Below are 16,567 nucleotides of genomic sequence, written 5' to 3' on the forward strand. Positions count from 1 at the left end.
GCATTAACTATATTTTTGGCTGATAATTTCTCAACGATTGTTCTTTAAGATATACAGAAGTTGTGGTTCAAATGAACACCACATTCCTACTGCTAAAGCAGAGGTGTACATCTTTCTCTCCAAATATAGTTGCGCCATGACCCTTCATGATTGTCACTGAGTTCTCGGCCCCTCACCCATCCCCCTGCACCCCGACTCCACCACAGAGTTAAAACAGGTGGAGTGAAGGTCTCTTTTTCCCGGCCTAGTCAGGTCAGGGCAAAAGAGTGTGATGGTTATTATTCCAAAAGGGTGGGCTCTTTATTTTCTATGTGTCTCACAGCCCCTTGAGAATCTGATTTCAAAAAAGAAAAAGCTATGGATCCTCTGTACAAATAAAAACATTCGTTCTTACAACTTTGAATTTCAGTAAGCCACTGAAGCCCATAAGTGGCTAAGTTAGGAATCCCTTCCTTAGAAGAGGAAATACAAGACAATAAGTTGTCTTATCTGTCCCTATCTCACTGACAAAACCATCTAGAAGTGGAGAAAGAAAAGCATTGTCACTGGTCCCACAGAAAATCACAGACTCTATCTTCCCAGGAATAATTTGACCTGTTTTCCTAGGATCAGAAACAGGAGACTAGTTAAAAGCTATTTCAGTGGTGGGTATTTGCATGTAGTATTCAAGTTACCAAATCTATGCAAGCAATTCTGTGGGAATTCCCCATCTCCCCCCTCAGAAGCAAAGATATAAAACATTGTGCCGCAGTGGACGGTTATAAGGTATCACCTGAAAGCATCATCCAATCTTAGGCATAGTCGCCCTTGTCAGAGCAACCTGGCCTCGGTGCCTCTGTAAATCAGACTCTACTTTTGGAAATGGTGGATGATCCGGTTCCTTTTCTCTTTAAAGTCCTCTCACACGCCCCATGCTGCAAAGTGACACAGTTCCAGCAATATCCCACAGCTTCTGAATGTCCTTTGCTAAGGGAATTGTCTCGGTTCCCATTGTACACAAAGCATTTTGCTTCACACTCGGTTGGCTGCCTCATGGAGCTTTAAAGGGAGGGGATTCTTTTTGGCGGAGAAGAGACGGTCGGACGCTACCATACAAGCAGCAATCTGCAAGAGGGCAGTGTACGCAGCGTATGCATGTCCAGACCCCAGGACATGGATGCATTCCCAGGTGCCCAATTATCGTTACAAAATGGGAAGTTAATTCCAAATGCCTTAAGAATAGACATTTCTCCATATCCATCAAGTACTTTTCTCTGAGCGACGGAAAAATAAGCTAAATACCTCATGATACATCTCCGTCTTTGGAGGCGTAATCCTTCTTCTCGGCCAAAAAAAGGCACCATGTAATAGGGATGGCAAATAAATTTCATTTCACATAGTCATTCCAGTTGGCTGAGAGTATATGCCTGAAGTGATATATTGAGGATTCCAAGGAAGTGTCTGTGATGGAGGGAGGGGGGATTGATTATCAACGTGTGCCACATGTGCGTAAAGGGGGGTGCTGTCACCTAGGCCTCACGCTTGCCATTTTGATGCAGAGCATTACTGAGTGCTGAATGAAAATGCATGAATAGAAAGACTGTATAATATATAAGCTGGGCTATACTTGAGAACATAATTTTTTGTAAGTCTATTTTACCAGGCGATTTTTCACGGACGTTTCTAAACTACATTTTAAAAGACAAAGTCGTGTTGGGAACATCACTACGATCCAAATGGCATATGACAGAGGCTTGAGTGTGCCCTCTTGTTTCTCCCTTGACTGGTGTTTGTGGTGAGAGGCAGGCCATCTGCTCCACCCTTGGGTAGAGCAAAATGCGTGTCCCTGAACAGAGACAACTGAATGGAGGATGCCCTGACATCAGCCAGCCGTCTTCTCAAACCCATGTCTCTGGTGTCACAATATGTATCTCAGGGCACATTCGCTCCTTGTCTAAGTCAGTGTTTTCCAACTGGGGAGAAATTCCCACCCCCGGGACATTCGGTGATATTGCCAGACATTTTTGGTTGTCATAGCTGCAGAAGAGGGTGTTGCTAGCACCCCGTACTCAGAGACCAGGGATGCTACTTAACATCCCGCAATGCACAGAATGGCCTCCCACGAAGCCAGAAATTACCCAATCCAAAATGTCAATAATATGTTAGTATCAGGCAAAACCCTGGTGTAAGTCATGGATGGGTTCTCTGCTGTTCAAAACACCCTGGCAGGACACAGCACGATGGTTAAGCTTGGGGGGTCTGAGCCTGAATCCCCACTTGACCATCAGCCAGATGACCCTAAGCGAAACACCTGACCTCTCTCAGACCCCGTGGTGTGATGAGAGATGACACCAGGGCTTACTCCATAAGATTCAATGTGAAAATGAAGTTAAAGCTCTTTGCAAAGTACTTGGCAACGGAAGGTGTTAGACTGTGTGTGCGTGCGTGCGCGCGTGAGCGCGCGCGCGCACACACACACACACACCAAACCCGCCCACAAAAAAAAAAAAAAAACAAGAATGACAAGAACTGCAAACACTCCAACAGGTAGACAATATGAAACAGCCACACACCTGGCACCATGGCCACCAAAACCATAACAACGATGTGGCTTCATCTAAACTCCATTTACCCACCAAGACATAGGCACTTTTCAGCCGAAGCATGAGGTCTGGCATGTCCGTGAAAATAAAAGGCGCATCTCCTTTGACCCAGCGATTGCATCTCTAGGAATTTAGCCTACAAATATACATGCATAGGAAATGGTGGTGGTCAAGGATATTCAAGGTAGCACTTTAACGACAAGATACTGGAAGTAACGTAAACATCCACCGAAAGGAAACCAATTAAACCAAAAAATGTAGAGTAAATATGAACAATGGAATACTATGTATCCATCAACAAAAACGGAAGAGAGATATGTGTATGGATGTGGGGAAAATCCCTAAAATATATCCTTAAGTTTTTAAAATAGGCCAAGTATAGGAGCATGCATATCCTATGCTACCTTGTCTTAGTGTAAATGCAGCTACGTGTATAAACAGATCTACGAAAGGACGCATGAGAAACTTTCACCGTAGTAGTCTCTGGAAAGGTGGAAGGAAGGTATATTTTTCTCGGCACACTTTTGCTTTTTTTTTTTTTTTTTAGTATTGTGCCATTTTCGTCTAAACTATAAAATAAGTGAAGCATCAAATGTGCCCAGTTAAAGACATCACTCCCGGCCTGAAAACTAGGCAACTTCTTCTTGCACTTGACTCCCATAAATGCTGGCAAATCAGCCCTTGCTTCGAATGAATAACTTTAAATACTTCGGTCAAATCTTCTTCTCCACCCAATTTTTAATCCAAATGTATCTGCAGAGGAGCCGGCTATTAGCACATAGTTTGTTGTACTCACGACAACAAAAATGGCAAAAGATTCTCATTATAACACAGACAAAAAATTCTGACACTACACATAACCTTCCCCAACCCCACCCCCACCCTCCTCTGCAGACTCCAGCTTTCAAATGAAGGGCTGTATCAATTAGCAGAGGCTGTCGGCTCTCAGAAGCTAAGCTGGGTCCTGAGCTATTATTAGTGTCTGAACAATGGCTTGGAAAGGAGGAAAAAAATAAATAAGACTTACACTGGGCTTCGAATTTTGACACCACTATTCTGGAAAAAGACAAAATTATATTGCCTATTTAGATGATTTCGAGGATGCATTCACCTTATAAATGAGTTCTGCTGGTCTCCCCACCCCCACCCACCCAACCCCCAGACCTAAAAAATGTTGTTTCATGGTCTCTTCGTGGGTGACTGTAGACTATATTTGTGTGTGTTTTATTACTGAAAATAATTAATGTTGCTTTAAAAAAGTTAAAAGGAAAAAAATAATAAAATGGCAAGGGCACACTGACATCTGCTGGCATTTCATAAACTTTTTTTTAAGGCAAGCATTTGTTCCAGACACTGCTCTCCAATTATTCTCGTGCACTGAGGCACATTCGTGGCCTACCAGAATTAATATGCCCCAGTATGCGCCCTAAAATTACGTAAAGAGAAAATCATCAAGGAGAGCAAGCCCGAGAGTCTCTTTTCCCTGGAGTGGAGTCCGTCCCTTCTTTTAATAAAGCAATCTGGAGCGCCAGAGAATGAATCATTTTACTTTTTTTCCCCCTGATTAATAGAAGAGTTTGGGCTAGAGACAAATTCTGCGAGCTGCTTCCCCTGATCCTATTTCTGGCGAACGAAGGAGGGACACAGAGTTACAACACTGTACCTGTGCCGGAAGGAAAACAGAACCAAATGTCCCTGTTTCCAAGACACAGAACCGAGAAGCAGAACTCAAAACACGAATAAAAACGGAGGGCGCCTAAAACGTTAACTTTAGAAAACAGGTAAAAACACCTGAAAACAGACTCGAAAATGCTGACGTCCCAAAAGCCTTCCCTAATTTTTTTAAATCTCAAACAGTAACGTAGTCATTGCGGTGGGGGCCATTTAAAGGGTGGTCTCCTGAACTTTACAGACGCTGTGAAGATACATTCGAAGTGGAAGGATCTGGCTCCACCTCCTAAGAAGCTGTCACTCAGCGAACGCACCTATAAACAGGAACAGGGAGGACCACAGACTAAGCGGCGCTCTTGCCCTGGACGTGTGAAAAGCAGGATGTCCAGCTGCCCCTGCTTCTCCCTCTCGTGGGTGCTGAAGGCAGAGGAGAACATCGCACCACCATCACGTTGCCCGCTGCCTCCTCTCTTCCCGCTGCAACCCACGCATGCGCACTCACTCACACCAGCGCACACACCGTGCACACACACGCACTCGTGCACATGCGCACACGCGCTCATCTGTCATACGTCTATGAGTAAAGCTCTTCCCTATTTCAGAAAGAAAGAAAACATGGAGTCTGAAGGGCAGGCTGATTGTTCTGGCCCTGCAGCTTCACCAGCTGCATCGCACTCCTCCAGGCAGAGACTTGTTGGTCACTGGTCAACACATCTTCCCAACACCATATCCTCAGTACCCAGCACAGTGTGGCACACCCAGCCTGGGGCTGAAAACGTTTACTGAATGCAAGACAGAGCAAGGAGTGACCTCATAAAAGTGAACCTACAAGTCATAAGTAGTGCTCCAGGAGAAAAAAAATTAAAGAAAATATGGGAGAAAATAAGAAAAACTGTCTGTACTTGGTTTCCCTCATTTGCTTTCAACAACATGATGTTTCTGTTCACTATTGGACTCAGCTGTAACCACTCAGACTTCAGTCTAAATGGTCTGTTCTTCTCCTGTGTGTATATACATAATATCTATTTTTTTAAATATGGGATTGAATGGCTTTCTTGTCATCTCACTCGTTTTAAGCCGACAGGAGCGAAGCTCATTCCAGTAGAACTGCATTTATGGAGCGAGGGTGAGCGATTCCTTGTCGTCATTCTGAAATTTCAAACAATCTTACCAGTTCACACAGTTACTAAAGCTAAGCAAGTTTCACGCACAAAACAAATAAAATTCACTAGAAAACACAATATCTTTCCAAGAACCGTGGCATATTAACTAGGGAAACTTTTGTATCAAAGAGTCTTGGCCCGAGAGGCTCTTGCTGAATGTTACCATATAAATAAATGGACCAGCACCGAGTACTCTGAGAAGTCCATGAGATAACCCCTTAACTTACCTCGCTCTGCAGCATCATTCAATCCTTGGTGAAAGGCAGAATCATCTGTCTTTTAATAGGCTGGGCGATGGAGGCTCAGAGAGGTACAATCACTTGCCCAAGGTCACACAGCTAGAAAGTAACCGAGCCTGGACTCAAAAGTTAGATATGCCAACTCGTGCCAACGAAAACTATTTTCTTTCCCTTTGGGAACTTCTCCGTCATCTTATCTGCCTTTGTAATCAGTGGCAGCATGAACTGGATCCACCTTTCTGAGGAAAAGATGTGTTCTTCACGGTGCCGTGACCACGAACCATGCCACGGGCCATGCCACGGGCCAGCCTCCCCTTCAGGAAGACCCAAGAAGGTGGGCCTCATTCTCGGACTCGCTCTAGGACACAAGCAATGGCCCCAGGAACAAGACAGGGGGCTTGTCCCGAGGGAAAACAGACACGCAGCTAGTACCCCTGGGCTCTGGCCAGGGCTGCTGATGCTGAATCAGCCTCTCGATTCCCTGCTCTGTCACTTTCCATAACGAGTCTAATAAATTAGTGTTTCTCTCTGCCAATCAATCAGAGCCCGTGCATATGGCCGCTGTCAGCAGTCCTCTGCAGACAGAACTCCATATAGAGACTCGGGTCTGTCAACTCCCTCAACTCTACATTTGCAGCTATTATGGGTTCTTCCCCTTTCGCTCTCAATTTATCATCTCAGTTACAGTTAAGAGGAAAGTAGAGGAACTCTGGGGCCAATCTGCTACCGAGAGAGACTGTGAAATTCTACCCAGCAACAATGACGATGATGGTATCATTATCATGAATTATTATGAAATGATAACAATGCTTATTATGATTATCACTGCAAGCACTACTACTGAACACACACTATATGTTTTAAAAAATTGACAAGGCCGATTTATCATTAAACTGACCCTGCAATATTGGAATAATTATCCTCTCCACTTATAGGCGGAGACTGAGGTTAAGTAAGGCCAAAGGTCATGGGGCTGGGATTGGAAGCTGCACAGGCTGATTCTGAAATCGTAACCGCTGCCCTGCATTGCCTCCGACCTGCCGAGTGTCTCCTTACGGCTCTTCTCTTCTCAGTGCGGAGTGGAAGAGATGAGCACGGGACTCTGGAGCGAACTGCTGGAGTCTGCAACTTACTCTCGGGGCCTCAGTTGCCCCATCTGCACAACGGGGATCATGAAGGGTTTGCAATAAAGAGTTGACGAAGCAATGTGTGCAAAGCTTTCTTCCCCGGGGCCGCTAGCGCAGAAGGAGCTGCCATCAAACGGTTGCTCTTAGGGAACTGATGATGATACCAAGAAGACAGTTTTGAAAATCTAAGTCCGTACCCACGTCTCGGACTCTATTCTAACACAGTCACAGAAAAGCGGCATCTTGAGGAACGACAAGGCATAGCAACAAACGAGGTGATTGTACGAGGTGACCGCACGCTGGCGAAGGTCTACTTTTGTCCCCAGGAAGAAATGAAAGGGGGACTGACTCAGATGCTGCTGCTTCGACGGAGGGAATGGCAGTTTGCAAACTGCACTTGGAGTGGCTATCAGAGCAGCACGAGGCCCGACTCCATGATGTCCAAGGACGACCTGCGTCCGGACAGGTGGTCCCTGCTCTTCCTGCAAAATGGCACTCAGGGCGTGGGCTTGCAGACAGGGGCCTCAGGTGCTCCAGGAGCCAGGGCCTCGGGACTCCAAAGAGAGAGACAGCCAAATGGGGGCCTGACTGCACCAGTGCAGAGCCCCAGCACAAGCCACTCTCATGCGACAATGAAGAGACGTGTGGCACATAGTCACAGGCACCCTGTTTTCTTTTTATGCCTCTTATCGACTCATAGCATCGTTTCTCAGAGCAACTCAAGCTAAGCGGCCGAGTCTCCCTGACCCCTGCCCGGCGCTGCCTCCTCCCTCCCCAGCATCGCACAAAGGCGGCAGAGGAGGCGGTGTGTGCAGTGATTCGCATCACAGGCTGCTGGCTCAGACCATCAAAACCCTGGGCGTGCCACTGACCTGCTGTCCTGAGACAAACTGCTTAATCCTGCCTACACCTCGCTATCTACCTGCAGGATGGGGATTCGAAAAGAATTCGCCTCAAAGTGTGCTAGAAGGATCGTACGGCATAATCTATTATTTTCATGTCAAGTGTTTACTCAGTGCCAATCACTGTGCTAGATACCAGAATGCGGTGACGTCTGAAGCAGGTGCGTGCACAGCCCACCTGAGTTTATCATCCAAGGAGGAAGAGGAAATGGTAAGACGTAGTCACCCACATAAATATAAAGCCGTCCCTGGGATGCCGTAAGGAAGGAGAGTCCCCACAGCGAAAGGGGGAGGGCTGCCCTGAGCAAGGGCCTTTCGAGTTATAATCTTAAGGCTGAGTAGGAAGCGAACAAGGTGTGGGAGGCGGAGGTGAGGGAGATGGTCGTGTGTCCGCAAGAAAACACGGCCCCGCTACACGGCCGCCCAGAGCGCTTAGCACAGCTCCTGCTGCGTAGAAATTGTTCGAAGCCTAAACTTCCTGTTATCGTTACAGCGCATCTAACGGGCAATGACAGAATCGCAGGGCTGTGGATCAAGAGACAGGTTCGGGGATCAAATGTGGGAAGAAAGCTGAACTCTCCTGATGCCCCAGCCTTCCACCTTCCAAGGCCAGGAGAGCCTCCGAAGAACTCAGAGCTCTCACTAAACAACTCGCTTCTTCCTGGCGATGTCCAGTGTCCATCATCACAACTACCAATGGGAGAAACATGTGGCCACACTCTGAAATGGAATAGATTATCAGTAAAGGGGGTCTCCGTGCACAAGAGATGTCAGGCAAGCCCCAGGAAAGACAATGTGTATGAGTGTGAGTGTGCGTGTATGAGTGTGAGTGTGTGTGTGTGGGGGGGTGCTGCTTCTTTGAAAGGATGCCAAGGCAAAGAACCGTTAAGTAGGATATTGTATACAAATACCACCCACGCACTGTATTACTGAGAAACCTGAAGTTCTTTTTCTCTATAAACTAATCTTTCTTCTTGAATGGAAGATTTTAAGTCCCCAAAGGAGGAGGGGGAAATAAAACAAAGTGTTATTTCTTAGATGGTATAGGGCTTACCCTTCCAGATGCTGGAAGTCCACTGACCAAATGTGGTCGTAGAGATGAATCGGAATTTCCAGACAAAAGCTGGCTGGCTGCGAAGGCATGCTTCTTTACGGACTCTTCTCAAAAACATCAGTGTTTCCCACAACATTTAAACCGAAACTATATTGTAGTAATCCTCTGCATTAAACCTTCCGATGGCTTCCCATGGGATAACATCGAGACCCCTCACCAGGCCTCATGGGCCTGTGTGACCTAACTTGATTCTACAATGTTATCATTGCTACAGCCTCAGGGCCTTTGCACTTGCTGCCCCCCCTGCCCCCGCCGTCTCTGAAACTCTATTTATGCCGATAACCACCTTAGACTAGAAGCTCCATTGAGGCAAGGGTGTCTGTATGTAAGATCATTGTGTATTTCAAGTGTCTGACACATAGTAGAGGCTCGAGAAATACTCAGGGAATGAATGTACCGCTTGACACACATCAGCTATTTCTTTTTACTTCGGTCTCAGTTCAAATCACACCTCTTCGGAATACCCTTCCAAGTTATCTCTGTCATCTTGTCACATTACAGTTTTCAACCTTTGTCATTATCCTTATAAAAATGTATTCTCATCCCTTATTGTCTGGCTTTCTCCATGTCAATAGAAGCTCCTAAAAAGCAATGTTCTCACTGGCAAAACCTCTGACCTGTGGTATGTCCTGGATACATGCTTACTGCATTATAGCCACTACTTCCCCCAAGACAGACATAACCATCTATAGAAGCAGGCAACAGTCACCTGTATCTCCATATGTCCAGTGACCAACGACAAACCAGTGGTAACGCCATGCTCAGAGCTACTATAGATACAAAGTATAAAGATAATTGTCTCTCTTATTAAGTCCATGTGTCATTTTCACAAGAACCCCCAGACCCTACAACGCAGTCTAGCCACGTTCTGTGCCGAAGTCATCTGAAGGTGCTGAGTACCCCTCTTCTAAAGTTCCCTCACCGTTTGATTCTTTAATTAATGGTTTAATATTTACACTTGTGTCTTGAGGCAGTCTATTAAATAATGGAAGCAGGCCTTGGGGAGAGCCTCGCAGCCTCTTTAAAAACATCATTTCCATGATGGGGGTCCTTGCCGCAACAAACTTTTGTCTCAGGCAAGATGGGGGAATGTGGATGTGACAAATGATCGGATAGTTTTAGGGAAGTCGACGGGTATTAATTCGTGGAGCATGCTTACCATGCAGCTCCATGCTGGGTGACAAAGGTGGGACTAGCTGCCTGTGTCCTTCAGAGCAAATGCACTTGGAATATGATGGTCCTCATATACACCCCTGGGAGATCTCGGTGTCCCCAAAGTATCTTCTGTGTCAGATCCGACTCCCCTCTTGAAATGTGTTCGTTACTCCATACATCAGCTTAAAGCATGCAAATAAAATGGTCTAATTTTTGGAAAGGTGAAATGTCAGACCCAATTTTCTAAATGAAAAAAATTAAAAAGAAAAAACCCTATCTAAAAGGAATTTTATCAAATCTATTATGGTTTGGTATGGCGTGAGCTGAAAAGGCTAAACTTGTTTAAAAAAAAAAAAAAAGTCATCAGAGACATGAGTTTGTCTAAAAGGCCTGTGCTCAGACCTGAGAGGAGCAGGTAAAAAAATAGCATCAATTATCATGAAGAGAAAATAGGGCAGAGTGGGTCAATTCCAGGAGGAGAAATCGACTCAGACCCACGTTTTGGCTCGTTTCTAAGTGGAAAACTCTGGGGCCACAGGGTGACGTTAAAGACACTGTGTTCTGAGGAAAGTAACATTTACTAAGAGGATACATTCATCCCTGGAGGCTAAGGAGAAGCAGGCCTGCCGATGATTAGAAGAAATGCACACTGTTGTAAAAACTTAATTTCAGGGTATACCCGGCGTCTTGAGATTGTGTCAAATGCCACAAACCTGCATCCCAGCTGGTGGGTGGCATGTTGCTAATCCTCCTTAGAACATGGGAGAGTAGAAAGGGACAGGTCAGGACAGCTTTCTCTCCACGAGGCCGAGGTTTCTGCAAGCATCCAACCTTTAGGATTAACCTCTCTTTTTGTTTCCATTTCATCTGTTCTTAAAGTGTGTGTGTGTGTGTGTGTGTGTGTGTGTGTGTGTGTGTCAGGAAAACTGCCTGCCTTTTCTATCTCACCAGGCATCATAGGGCTCAAAATATAATCTACTTGCTTTAAAAAAAGAAAGAAAGAAAACTAACATCCAGGCACTTACCATGTGCCGGACCCCATTCCAAGTATTTATTGCTTTATTTTATTCTCCCCCAAACCCTCTGAGCCCAATACTACCACTGAAACTGTCATCTGACCGGTGAACAATCAGGCACAGAGAGGTTAAGTAAGTTGCCCAAGGTGACAGAGCTAGCAGGTGACAGAGACAGGAACCCTGAGCTTTTCTCAGCCACAAAACTCTACCCTCTGGATCCTCAAAAATTGTTACAGATGATGTCCATTTCTTCCTGTCCCAACTCAACCATGAGCTAATTTATGGGGAACTCAGTGGATTCTTCCGGACCCAGTGCTTCTCAGATAAACTCCTAAAGCAAGAAGGTTTGGAGCCAGTGCCACTGTTTGCAAGTGCAGCCCTTGTCCCTACCACCTTTTACCCTTCATGGGCCCCAGGTCCTTCGCCTCTGAGGAAAAAAAGACCTTGGCCAAAAATAAATCTGCCAATGGCTCCAGCCAGACCCTCTGTGGTCACTTAGAAATTGAAAGGATCCAGGCCCTCTCATCTTTTTTTTTTTTTTTTTTCCTTTTGTAACAAAGATACATAGGAAACGAAAGGTGAATGAACTAGGACAGGGACTAGGAGGGATCACTGGCTGGGACGTGTCCTGAACTAAGGCTGACAAGGCCAGGGCTTTTGGTGTACTGGATTTTTAAAAAATAAAAACAATCCTTATTATGATAAAAGAAAACTAAAGGTATGGTGCATATTTCAGCCCAGATAAAGCTATTCCGAGACACCTCCCCTGATTCTTTTTCAAGTTGAACTAAGAGCATCGGTCAGGTGCCAGTTCCCTAAACCTCGCTGTGGGATTTTCAAGCACGTGAACAGCCCCGCCCCAAATGCCTGGACAGGCAGGTACACCCCAGTCTGTGCCTGAGCAGGAGTGAGGAGACCCCATTCCCTGGCGGCAGGGAATGGAGTCGGTGGCTTCTGGTCCCAGCGGGTCAGGGGGCTTCCCCTCTCTCCCCGTGCGGACAGCTTCCGGGTTCCGCATGACATCTGGTCCCAGGAGCTGGCGTTTGGAGGCACCAGGAGCATCCCAGCCAGGTGGCCCCTGGGCAGCAGGAAGGTGGAAGCAGCGCCCCGCTAATCCTGCCCTCACCTCTGTCCCTGGACAGTTGGGAAATTGGAGCTGACAAGGAGCCACCCCAGCCTGCCTGCGGTCCAACCATGCAGGGCTGCACAGAGATCTGCTAGCGCCTGGGTCTCCTCCCCGGGGGAAGGCATTCTGAGGCACCAAAGGAACACGGGGGCTAGGCAGGAGTTTCCAAGTGCCGAGTTCCCAGACTGACCCCCTCCCCAGGGGTCAAACGCTGCATCTCAGGGCGCCGGTGCCAGTAAACACTGACGCTCTCCCTCCAGCTCATCGACCCTCCTCTTCCCCTACCCCATCGCCCACCAGGGGTTTGGAGCCTCTCATCACCCTCCCAGGCCACTGAAGTGTCCCCTCCCTCAGACTTCGCAAAGGGCGGTGGAAAAGGCGGGGACCAGAGCAGGCGCTCCCGGAGTGCAGGCTGCCAGCCAGCCAGCCAGCCAGGGAGACTAACCAAAGTGCGCAGGCAGGTTCCAGCCTCTCCTTGCACCTGGGACTCGCTCCCAGAGGGGACAAACGCGCAGCCTGGGTGCTCCTGAGGCACTCTGGGGCGAGGAAGGGCGTGCTTCGGGAAGTAACGTGGGGTGGGGGGACATAGGGGACTCGGGATCTTGCGCCCCCCCACCACCACACACACTGAAGGGACATGCAGAAGGACCAGGCTGAAAAAGTTCCCAGTCCAGAGCACTCACCCTGGCGCTGGGAGGACTCCAGCTCTCGAGGACCCAGGTCTCCCCTCCCCAAAGGGTTAGGTCAGAGGGGCGCAGAGGCGGTGACTCTGCTTGGACTTACCTAGAACTTCAGGCCAGCCGGACTCCGGTCGTCTTCCGGTCGCCTTCCGCTCGGCCCCAGCCCCTCCAATTCCCCTGTGCTCTCTGCACCCCCAGCCACACTCACCATGAGCTGGAGGCAGCTAAAGGGGGGGTGCTGGCTTCTCTCACGACGCTGTCCGCAACTTCGCTGGCAGGTAAGCCCCGCCCTGGCGCCCCTGACTGGGCAGAGGGCTGGGCGCAGCTGGGCACGGCGCGGGCCGGACAGCCCGGGCCCTGACGGCCACTGCCAGGGAGGTCTGGAGCGCCAAGCGCCTCAGCTCTGGGCACTGTCAGCGGCTCAGCGCTCTGTCTAGGTTAGAGGCTCGCAGTTCTCGCGCTCTGGACGCAGGGGCGGGGCGCACGGATGTCCCCTCCAGATGCGGGGCGCCCAGTTCACTCCTTCCTCCTCGTGCCTTGGAGGCGCGCGCGTGGGTCTGGCTGCCGCCGCCTCTGCCGTTCCGGGGCTGACAGAGCACCCCCGCCCCACCACGGGTGCAGCCGGGGGCTGGGGCGAACCGGGAGGGATTCCCCTCCTGTGTTCCGGGTTCCCCACCCCGCGCAGCCCCCGGGCTTGGTCCGCTGCGCTGCCGCGGCGAGAACCACTCAGGGCAGCGCAGCCTGTGCCACCGGCTCCAGCTGGAGGAGGCGGCGGTGGCGCGGCTCGCACAGGGACTAGAAAGGAGGTGACCTTCAAACCCCGAGCTCTTGGAGACCAGGAGGAGGGCTGGGGTGATGGAGGGGAGCTGCGTGCGCCGGGCAGGCCCCCGAGAGCGCTGGCGGGCGGGTGGGAGAGAGTGAGGAGGCGATCTTCAAACAAAAATATAGATTAGAAAATAAACAAAGGAGAGCGAGAGAGCGAGCGAGCGCGAAAATGTGTGCATGTGTGTGTGCGCGTGTGCGCGCGTGTCTGTCTGTGTGTGTGTGAGGGTGTGTGCGCGCACGACAGGCGGCGAGCAGCCCCGGCTGCGGAGCCAAAAATAATCTGGTGCGCGAGGGAGCGCCCCCTCCCCCTTCCCGTCGCCAGCGCTGCGCTGCCGCCTCCGTCACGCGTGCAGCCCCGAATTCCAGCAGGCGGCAGCGGACGCGACCCAGTGCTTCGGCTCTGGCCTAAAGGGATGAAGGCGTGAGAGTTGGCAGTTGGGCCAATGAGCCCAGGCCCTTCTCCTCCCCAACACCTCGTCTCCCAAAGTGGGCTCGTTCATAGAGCACCAGCGTCTCCCTCCATTGCCTCCTCCCTCCCCCAAGGAGAGTAAATAAATCTCCTGGAGAGTTGCTAAGTGGAGGCGGCTTCTTGGTCCAATCCACTTCTGGTCTGGGGAAGTTTTCCGGCAAATCTTCAAATCTGCCGGTCAGGCAGAGATGGAACCTTTTCCAAGACGCAAAAAGTTATCCAGGCCCAAGGCGATGCCGGGAACGAACGCCTGCTGGTTTAGGCACCCCCGCCCCTGCCCTGGCCTCTTCGGGCCTCCTCACCCTGCACTGGGCACTGACTGTGGAGAGTTCTAGAGATTGTCCTCTCAGATTGTCCTTCAGGCCTTAGAGCCTGAAGCCCTGTGACTCCTTAATAAGTATTACCACTTAATAAGCACTTACTTTTCACCAGATGCTATTTTAAGCATTTAAACTGAACTTTTTCAACAACCAGCTGAAGTAGGCACTGTGGGTTTATCCACTTTGCAGATCAGAAAACGCAGACTTAAGACAGGTAAAAGCAGTGTTTCTTCTGCCCTGAGCCCCACCCTGGACTCCCTGAGCCAGAATTTTTTTTTTTTTTTTTTTAAGATACACGTTCTAGGTGATTATGTTGTACAGGAAAATTTGAGATCCAGTGAGTTAAAATTTGCTTAAGGTCACACAATTGGCAAGGTACCAGGATTCCTGGGCAGGTCTTCCTAATTTATTGTGGTAAACCACTGCACCACCCTGCCTTCCGAGACACTGGACTGGACAAGGCCAGATTAAACTGAGCATTTGATCTGAGCCTTATAATTCATTTTCCTACTTTACCCTTTTATTGTTTTTTTTTTTTTTCTTTTCATTCTCAGCCTGGCTTCTTGTAGATTTCAAGAAAAAAAAAGTAGGAGACATGTTCCATGTATTGCTCTGTATCATGTGTATTGCCTACTGCCTAGCAAATGGCAGACTTGCGGAGGCCCTCTGCAATCCTCTCAGACTAGGGTTTCTTCCAACATTAGAATGAAACCATGGGAATTTCCATCAACAACTGGATTATTTTTTACTATACCATTTTATCATCATTTGACAAAATAAGTTTGCAAAATCCAGAAAGACATCTCCATCACTGACCCCAGTAGGTGATTTTTGCAATTTTGCATATGATTCCATAAGACTCTCTTTGATAATATATGTGTATGTAAACAACTTTTTTTTTTTCTTTCTACTAGTCTCTTATCCTTCAGTGATGGCACAATAAAGCCATAAATCTGGGTTAGTAACATCGTAATCATTTCCCCCCAGAAACTGTTCACAATGGGAAAACCACCGAATTTCAATGTAATTGTCTAGCCGTGCGGGGAGATGAGATGGGTTGTAAAAGAGGTATTCTCAATTTAAAAGCAAATTATCAATAATGAGGGAAGAAATAAATGGCAGTTAATGGGAAGTTCTGTTGAAATATAATGTTTTGTGCAAATTCACCAACAGGAATTGTTTCTCTATGCTCCTTCATTTTTATTCCAGAAGGGAAAAAAATGAATGCAATCATTCAAGCCAGAAACACTGGCTGTTGTTTCATTAAAAGTGGTAATCGCTAGATGCTTTTGTTATTTTTTAATATATATTTTTCCATTGGAAATGAAATAAAACATTTTCAACTATCTCAAAAATCAAGGTCAGTCTGGGTTGACTCTGACTTATTTATTTTGGAGTAGAAATAAGCTTAGATATATTAGCAATGAGTGTCAGGCATGACTCACTGGTACCTGTGTTGCTACGTGACTTAAGAATGTTTGAGTGAGGGAGACATTATTACAACTTAAAACGGAATTAGAGTGAAGATCAATATAGCATGCTATTATGCTATTTATTTGGAAGGCACTAGTTTCTTTTCCACAATGACCTTTCCCATTCTAGGCAGTTCTTCTCTCTTTTCTCTACGTTGAGCCACTTCCGGGTAATGAGAGGTGCTGAAATAAACAGCGTCTAGGACAACCCAGGGCCAAGAAGAGCCCAGCTCTGGTGGGAAAGAACATGGAGACTTTGGCTCCTCCTACTGGACATGAAAAATACTTTGCAATGTGTGATGGAAGCAGATGTCGAAATGGTGTCTTCGGTAACACTGGTAGGAAGGAATGGCTTTGTGGTCTCATGTGTGGCTGAGAGTGCATGAACCCTGCTCAGAGCACTCAAGATCTAACCTGAGTGCAAATTTTGTCATCTTACTTTCACACATAGGATCTTTCTGTGGCTCCTCATTGCCCCTCGAGATAAAGTCTAAAGTCTTCTACGTGGGTTCCAAGCTCCTGCATTACCTGGCTCTCATTCTGCACTGACCGTGATCCAGCAGGAAGCTTCACTTGCTTGTCTTCCAATCCTTTGCAGATGCTGTCCCTCCACCCAGGAACGCTCCTGCAGACTCTCTTCTCCTGGATAGCTTCTATTTACCTTTTAGATCTCCATTTAGATATCACTTTCTCCCTGATAATCCCT

Source organism: Pteropus alecto, unplaced genomic scaffold (assembly GCF_000325575.1).
Source record: "Pteropus alecto unplaced genomic scaffold, ASM32557v1 scaffold44, whole genome shotgun sequence".
Lineage (NCBI taxonomy): Eukaryota > Metazoa > Chordata > Mammalia > Chiroptera > Pteropodidae > Pteropus > Pteropus alecto.